The sequence below is a fragment of the Austrofundulus limnaeus genome, unplaced genomic scaffold (assembly GCF_001266775.1).
Source record: "Austrofundulus limnaeus strain Quisiro unplaced genomic scaffold, Austrofundulus_limnaeus-1.0 Scaffold50, whole genome shotgun sequence".
Lineage (NCBI taxonomy): Eukaryota > Metazoa > Chordata > Actinopteri > Cyprinodontiformes > Rivulidae > Austrofundulus > Austrofundulus limnaeus.
In genome coordinates this window covers 2,341,611-2,350,746 of record NW_013952452.1, presented here as the reverse complement: position 1 = coordinate 2,350,746, position 9,136 = coordinate 2,341,611, and the positions used below count along the sequence as shown (strand labels likewise).

Below are 9,136 nucleotides of genomic sequence, written 5' to 3'. Positions count from 1 at the left end.
ATTTTGTTTTGATTGAAATAATTTTTTTTAATTGAAACTACTTTTTTGTGTGATCAAAACAAAATGACTTCCATACAAAGGTGGCTATATCCATGTTAAATTTACAAAACTGAGCTAAAATTGGTTGCKGTAGTAGTGGATGTGGAGTCGTCTCCAACACATGCTCTGAGCTTTTCACAAGATCTCACAATCTTACACAATGCTTGTCACAKTTCAAAGTGAAGATCACTGTAGTTTGGTTAGAAGATGTGGTTGAACTCTCCTACAGGACCAACCATTGCAGACAGAGTCAACAAGAAAATAAACAGATGTACACTTTTGTTTATAGCCACTCAGAAAGATGAATTACAGAACACAGATAGCAGTAATTATTGGAAAACAATTAGCATTCTAACACTATCCATACCCCCCTCTTTCATACTGTGAACATGGCATATTGGATCTACAGTCAGGAAGGAACATGTGCCTTGTTGAATGAACACTTGCTTAAATCCATTCGCCTGCCCTCAGGTTATCTTTATCCTATATTTATTTTTACCCTCATTTTCTCTGATTCTCTGTGTCTCAGATTCTCTCCACTCCAAGGTGTATGGGTTTAGAACACATGGGAGCAGCGATGGCATTCATTGTTCTGCTTTGACAGCGTCTCAATAGATAATCTCTGAGCGTCTTGGATTTGGTTCAATTTATTAACTATAAGGCATATATTTGGTGCTTTCTAACTTTGCCTTGGGCTTCTGTCACCCTAACACAGCACTGAAAATGGCAGCATGTTAAAAGCAGTGGGATAGTGCAATGGAATCTGGTTGTTTATGAGAACTGAAAAGCATTTTGTTTACACTGGATGGGAGACAATTTATTTGTAATTCGCTACAATATGAGCATTAAAGCTTCGTGTATTCAGAAATGGTGGTGTATTTCAAGGCAAACTAATAAACCTGATTAAAATCTTGTGTAAAAAATCATTTAACAGCTTAACTTTTTGTCTTTTTCCCATGCCACTTAAAGGCAATTAAAGGATCACTTAAATATCTGTGAGGAATATATAAACAAATATCTAGCATCACTTTCTCTCATATCAGATTCTTTCTGACGTTATTCATTCTTTGATGCATGGACTCCGGTGGAATTTGAGCACTGGGGGAGATTAAGAAAGATGGAATGATTAGTCAAATATTCTGGTGCAAATTTTTAATTTAAGATTGATCCTGCAAGATGGATCAGATTTGGCTGGAGTTCAGATTGCTTCATTATGTCTTTTGGCGCTGCGTTTTTGGACACGAACCAAACTTTAAGCTCTGTTAAGTTGCAGGATAACAGCCGGAAATGCAGCCTTGTCTTCAGTTTCAGTGGTTACTGGGTGGATAAGGAAATGAACCATCAAGATTTACTCTAATCTTTCCTTTCCATCATGTTAAGCCAATAATGACAATAAAGACATAAAAGCACGAGTGCCTTCTCTGATAACCTTACCATTTCCTGCTTACTTTTAATAAATACACAGAGCCAACACTGCGAATCATTTTAATGTTTGAGCCACATCCTTGTCACTTCATGTTGCCTAGAAAAAAAAACCTTTTTATTGCTTATTTATGTTCTTTCCATTTATGCTAATGACCTCAGTGCAGCATGATTAGCAGCAACTATTTACAGTAAAGACATTCGCTAATCAAGCTGCAGAGTTATGCACCAGGTCTGGGAGCAATTACGTCCACACAGAGTCCACGTTTGTAACACACACACCTATAGGAACCCGAGCACATACATTCACACCGTTAGAAGCACATCCATTACCAGGTTTTATACATTTAATCTTTGCATTAGATCCTTGTTAATGTTAACCACTTCCTTCCCCCCGCAGTTTATTTTGCTTTTGTGCACGTGACCTCTGCCCCCTGCAAGTGTTCATGGTCCGAACCATCCATAACCTGTGCAGACAGATGAGGGGGGAGAGGCCCAGAGAGCAGAGCAGCTGGCTTTTCTAACAGCAGCAGTGTTTTACCAAGAAATGGGGTGCCTAATATGAGRAAAGTTTTTGTTTTYGGCCTTTTGGCTKAAAAACCTAGAAACAGAAAGTACAYRACACCGTTCCTCCGAAAGCGATCATTTAACCTCACGACACATTTGTTCTGTGATGCCCTGCCTGCATTTTCACAAGGCCTGTCGCAGTGGCGTTTTTTTGAACACGAGTAGCCCGCGATACCAAGAAGTACCTGACAAACTCTTTATTCATTCGAGTCAAACAATGACAAGTGCGGGTTATGGTGAGGAGTTACCTCGAATTTAGTTGTTGTTTGACCAAACTCCAGGAAACCTGCGAACACCACAATGAAAAGAAGCGGTGCTACTAAAAGCAAAACAAAGTAAAAAAGARAAGTAGTTTCAGAAGTTTAATAATGAGTGAGTGTTGCTCACCTCCTTTTAAAAGCTGTTTTTATTACAAATAAAAAGTATTATCCCAAGTATTCATCTTCTTTCAGGACAAAAAGCTAAATTATGAAGATTTGTCTCTAAATCTTGGACTTCACGAAGCTAATTGTCCTCTCTATTACACTTCCATATCCATTGCCCAAATGTTCCCACCACTTATTAAAGAACCCGACTGCTTAACCCCTCCTTCTGGCCCTCCGTCTAATTACATAATCAATGTCCTTTTAAAGGTATAAGCAAATCACCGTCAGGGCGAGCTGCTGACCCTCTCTGCGAACCTTTGAGGCTTAGAAAAACGAGATTTGTACCAATCAGGCGGAGCTGACGCTTGACTTGGAGCTGAGGACAGAGAGTCAAGACCCCTAATTAGAACTCCTAACCCCATACTGACAGACAGATTTGTTTCTGCCTCGCCCGGTGTTTAGCCAAGATCTGCTGGGACCCCAGATCATCAGATATGTGCCGAGAACCGCCAGCGTCCAGCGATTGGCGTTCATTAACGGACTGGTTCAAACAAAACACAATCAAACCTCGAAAAGCTGCCTCGATGCAAAGTCCAAATAATAGAAATAATAGGTCTTTTCCTCTTMATTTTTACCCCCATAAACACTCAGGGATATAACTCATACTGCTGGAATGATTAGCTGTAATTAAGCTAAAAATACAATCGGACGGAGAGAAAAGAGAGGAAGAACAAATTTCACTTTTAAACTGAGACAAATGGTGTTTTTTTGTAAACCATGTCATGCTAATATAAATATTGCAGACAAAAGGAGGCATAAGGTCTGCATGCTGATAATTGTAATAGATCTGATGCATTTTATTTCAGACGTGAGGGAGGGGGGGCTCATTGGGGAAAGAGTGAAGCCAGGCTATCAGTGCTTCCTATTAGGCATCTTTGGTATTTTCCAAACAGCTGCYTTTGATTATTCGCAGCAGGAGCTGCCACAGCGCTGCCATGAGATAGCATCAGCTGCCTCTGATGGTGCAGCCGGGGACAAGCAACAAGGACAGGATGCAGATGCAGACTCATGTACACACACACGCACACACATGCACCATGTAAAGACAAAGGCCAAGTAGCAAGGAGGAGGAGGAATAAGGAGGGATGGCCTGCAGTGGCTCTTCAGGGCTTCCTGTCTTTTTTTTCTTCTATGCCTTGAGGCCAAAAGTTCTTCCTATTGCTCAGACCATTTCACATAGGAACCAATCCTTGATGTCATAACCACAAATCAGCCAGACCCACTTCCCCTCCATGGCACATGTCTTCTCTCAGCACTTAGTGCTTTATGGAAAGCTGACTTAAAGTYGGCCTCAGCTGTACAAACAGAAAAACAATCTGAGATGTTAGCATTATTACTTCATGCAAAACATAGCAAGCCATGACAGACACCCCTCTGTTTTCTCTAAAATCAAACCKGATTAGAGGTTCGAATTTTGTGACTTCACATCCCCCCCTCAAATATTCACCTCTCATTCACAACACAAGATAAAACACTTTCCATAAGAGCTGCAGTTATGATCTGATTAAAATGCCAAGGTGAGGCATTCCACCATCATCTGTTGCACGGAGCTAAATTGAAAAGAAAACTTGCGGCAGGGAGGGGGCTGCTGTTGATGTCAACATGGTGCTCATAGCCTTTTCAATTTGGGATCAAACTGAGATGAACCCCCCCGCTGCTCGCTTTACAGCAGGWGCTTCATGGTGTGTGCCTCTCTAAACTCAACCCCTCTTTACCCGCTGACATTTAGCAGACACACACATTTTGATCCCCCGCTGCCACGCTGCCAAATATTGAAAGGCAACGAGAATCATAAAGAGCACGTATTTACTTAGCGTGCGGCAAAAGATTCTGCACAGGAGKTTGGAGGGAGCGGCGGCGAGGGGGGCTGGGAGGGAAGAGGAGTCTGTAGTCATAGAAACCTCAATCAAAGCAGATTTGTGACCTTGTGTTTTGGCGTTTTTTTTTATTTTTTGCAGTTGAAAGTAAAAACTACTCACTCGTCATTAAAGGGATCCATGATTAGTTATAGCATTAGACTTTATTTAATAAACATATATTTTAACTGTAAAATAAAGACTGTAAAAATACTGTAGGGTGTTCAGTTTTTAAATTTTTTAAACTAAAAGTTAACATGGATGGAGCCATTTTATTTACACGCAAAGCATTCTGGGTAAATGATGACATCAACTAGGTCATCAGTGTGAGGCTGCTAGCGAGCTATATCCACCCTGAAGGTTAATCTTGGACAATATCTGATGATCGACTCTTTTAAATGAAACCAGAGAGCGTTGACAGAGAGGAGAAGGTAGAAATGACTCAGCCTGGAACTGAAAATATGGATGGAGGACAACAGAGCTGCTTCATGGAAGAAGAACCTCAGCTTAGCCTGTTAGCTTTAGCATTAGCCCTGATGCTATCATCATACATATGTATTAGCTCAGTGCTACACATTCTCCTCTCATCACTGAGGTCCTCCATCCACATGACAGAGAGGGGAACACAAAAATGACTCAGTCTGTAACTGAAAATATGGATGGAGGACCTGAGTTTAGTTTGTTTGTCGCAATAACGCCGAGCTAATACATATAAGGCAATATTGCACCGGCGCTAGCACAAAGGCTAACAGGCTAAGCTGGGGTTCTTCTTCCATGAAGCAGCTCTGTTGTCCTCCATCCATATTTTCAGTTCCAGGCTGAGTCATTTCTACCTTCTCCTCTCTGTCAACGCTCTCTGGTTTCATTTAAAAGAGTCGATCATCAGATATTGTCCAAGATTAACCTTCAGGGTGGATATAGCTCGCTAGCAGCCTCGCAACAATGACCTATCCACGTCATCATTTACCCAGAATGGTTTGTGTGTAAATAAAATGGCTCCATCYGTGTTAAAATATATTTTAAAATTTTACAAAACTAAACAGCCTACAGTATTTTTACAGTCTTTATTTTGCAGTTAAAATAAATGTTTATCAAATAACGTCTAATGTTACAACTAATCAGGGATCCCTTTAAAGCATTTCAGTTTGCAAGAGTCATTTGGCTGATAAACAGTTTATTATGCCTAAATGGTGCTTAATTGAAATAGTGACCTTAGTCAGGCACCTTCATCCTACATGGAACCTAAACAGGAACAGTTTGTTTAATTGCAGCTGAAAAAAAAACTGAATGGGGTGGGGGAGAGGGGRTAATTGACCCTCGGTGCAACCAATGAACCCTCCTGGGGAATCTTGCTCGGATGGATGTTTAAATGCAAACAGTRGTCAGTCCACTCGTGGCAAAGGGCCGGTGCCACACAGCCCCCCCTCGGTCCCCGCTGAAATCCTCTTGAAAATCAAATCACAGAACCTGACATTTCCACTAACCAGAGGCCCCGGCGCCGGTTCCGCTACGATAACAGCTGGACCGGCAGGACAAATTGAAATGAAAGTTGTAAATGAAGCTCACGTTAAAATGGCTGAGATCAGAATATGGGGGGGGAGGGGGGGCAAGCAAACTGAGTGAGACAGAGAGAGAGGAGATTAGTGGATAGGTGGAAATGTTTATTTTTACACTTCAAAGTTGCCAGCTCAGTGTGTGTGTTTAAGATCAACAGACCTTGTGATGAACAACCTGTTCCACGGTGGAAATACATTGTGTGAAACACAACAGTCCTCTGTAGGAACGCTGCAAAGCACTGACTGGGGAGTATTGAACTGCAGCTCCGCTACGCTGTGAAGCAGGCAGAGAAATACACTCTCCTTTCTGAAGATGTCCCTTTTATCAGCGGCTCTCAGCCTCCACTTGCACATAAAAAAATGAGTTGTTTTTTTTGACTGAATACGTTGTGCAACATCCTCATCATCCTGAGTGTAACTGTACAGAACTGTACCTCTCATTCATGCTSATCTACACTCTCCAGCATTTAATTCCTTTCATTTTTGCTAAATTTAAAAAGTAGAGCCTCGTTGCTTTTTTTAGGACGTATAAACTGTCTCATTTTTTGCTTGGTCTGTTTTGTAGGGAGGTGTAAACCTAAAATGTTTTCCCAGAGCTAATTGAAAACATTCAGCCAAACTGGAGAAGGCTCTGTTAGGCACTGCTGCCAAAAATACCCCTCTGCAAAACAGATCCAGGCTTTATGGACTTGYGTTGTATGGAAATGACTGATTGGGTCGCATAATAAAAACAAATTATTGAGCTGTACATCATCTGGTATTTATTTACACACAAGTGTTTAGGTTTTCTTTACAAAATTAGCAAACATAGATGTGAAATATTAGCGCCTAAGTGGGGGAAAAAAAGGAAAAACCCTGAATTTAGACTCAAACATACATTTYATGACGGTATGGGTCTAAAATCAGTGTTTAGGTTATTTATTTCTCATCACAGACCTGGACTTCAGTGATTTTTACACCTGATTGAGGCCACAGTGATCTGAGCCACCATGGGCCCCTCTCTGTAACAGTTTGTGCCAAGAGATGGCAGTATTTCACAGAATATGTCCCAGCCAGCTGAGAGGTGGGCAGCCTCACCAGCTCACAGCTCTTTCTGTTKGAGCTGCTTAAAAAAAGGAAAGAGCGTATTGTCATCTCATTTCTCGTTACATCTCTATGTCTCTCATTATTATTTACTCCTCTCATATGGATAGAGCTACTGGCCCTCAGTTCTAGTGTTTAACTTAAATGAGTAAGTTGTAAATGTTAATGAATTAATAAAATGTATGCAGATATAATGAAAAAAATTGAATCCAGTTAATTTATTTTAAAAAAGCTAAACAACATATGACACTTTAAATCTGATTTGTTATAGAAATAAACAGAATTGTTTAAGGTAATTTCAGATTTAAAGAACAAAGCGACAGGAGAGGGTTGTCGTCAGGCTCCTGCTCCCTGCCTGTAAGCCAGGATCCTCCTGCTGGCTGACTCACTCCTCCTGTCTCTGGATCGGGCTGCTGTGAGCCGTCCTTCCAGAACTTTAAAAATCTAAAGTGAAGAAGTTTCCCCTGATGTTTCGACAGCTGCTCCCGGTGTGAAAAAGCATCASGCGACCAGACGGCGGGTCTCCTCCTCTCTGTGCTCGGCTTCAGAAAGCTGCCAAAGTTTCAGTGTTTTTATGGAGACGATTTGTTTCAGGTTTCTTTAATTTATATGACACTGACTCCTCCTCCGGCTCTTTTTGTTGCAGAATTTAGCAGCTGAAACAGTGTAGATATTTTACTGACATTATGTTAGGATTTTACATGTTTGTCTTTTTTTTACACAAGAAAAGTATAAAAAACAGTGCATGTATCTTCTTGAAACATTCAGATGACATATGTTACAGTATGATGTGTGTGAGTTCCTCTGTCTTTCCCCTGATGTCCTGTGTTTTGCCTTGTGTGTGTGTGTGTGTGTGTGTGTGTGTGTGTGTGTGTGTGTGTGTGTGTGTGTTACAGTTTGTCGAGGGGAGAAGTCAGCGTTAGGCCTTTGTAATGAGCAGCCTGGGTTCTTTCTGGTTCAGCTGCTCCTTGCTCTTATTTCACGCTGCGCTGCTCTTCATCTCCAGTGGCCCAGTGACTCCRGTCCTGCCTCCAAATCTTCGTCTTTTCCACTCTTTAGTCCACGTCGCGCTCTCTCTCTCCTCTCGTTTCCACTCTTTCTTCTCCAATCTCTCCCGTCTTCTTTGATTTTTCTTCTTTTTGGTGTCCCGAATGTTAATCTCCTCCCACTTTTTTCTCCCCTTTTATTGTTTCACTCACTCTGTGTTGTTGCACCTAAAAAAAAAAAATCAAATGGAGTGCAGCGAAGGGAGGGGGGGACGTAAAAGAGCATGCATGAATGGTCACTGCTGCTCCATACCATTCATTCCAGTCAGAGAAAGGAGCTGCCCTCCAACACTTCAGCTCACCTCCTCTTTTTTTTCTTTGCAGCCACCAACTTCTCTGCAGGCATCTATGGGGCAAAAAGGGCCTGAGAAGTTCAATAAGCAAAATGTTTCTGCACACATGTTCAAACTTAATTACCGTTCATTAAAAGCCATATTTTAGTAAAGCCAATCACATATTTTCACATATTTTACTTCAAATAAGGCATTTTTAGGCTTAGTTTTTACATATTTTCCCATATTTTACTTAAAATAAGACGTTTTTAGGCTTAGTTTTCACGTATTTTCCCTTTTTTTATTTCAAATAAGGCATTTTAAGCTAGTTTTCACACATTTTCCCATATTTTACTTCAAATAAGGTATAGCTTAGTTTTCACATATTTTCCCATGTTTTACTTCAAATAAGTCATTTTTAAACTTAGTTTTCACACATTTCCCCATGTTTTACTTCAAATAAGTCATTTTTAAACTTAGTTTTCACACATTTCCCCATATTTTACTTCAAATAAGTCATTTAAAGCTTAATTTTCACACATTTTCCCATATTTTACTTCAAATAAGTCATTTTAAGCTTAGCTTTCACACATTTCCCCATATTTTTCTTCAAATAAGGTATTTTTAAGCTTAGCTTTCAGACATTTTCTCATAGTTTACTTCAAATAAGGTATTTTTAAGCTTAGCTTTCAGACATTTTCTCATATTTTACTTCAAATAAGTCATTTTAAGCTTAGTTTTCACACATTTCCCCATATTTTTCTTCAAATAAGGTATTTTTAAGCTTAGCTTTCAGACATTTTCTCATATTTTACTTCAAAGAAGTCATTTTTAAGCTTAGTTTAAGTTTTATTCAGGGTATAGTCCACC

The 9,136-nt window shown here is 40.3% G+C and overlaps 1 long non-coding RNA gene across 1 annotated transcript in view; it reads left to right on the top strand.

The window, feature by feature from the left end:
• Positions 1-9,136, top strand: part of LOC106517587 (uncharacterized) — a 111,765-nt gene that overhangs the window by 66,703 nt on the left and 35,926 nt on the right. The window lies entirely within an intron of this gene.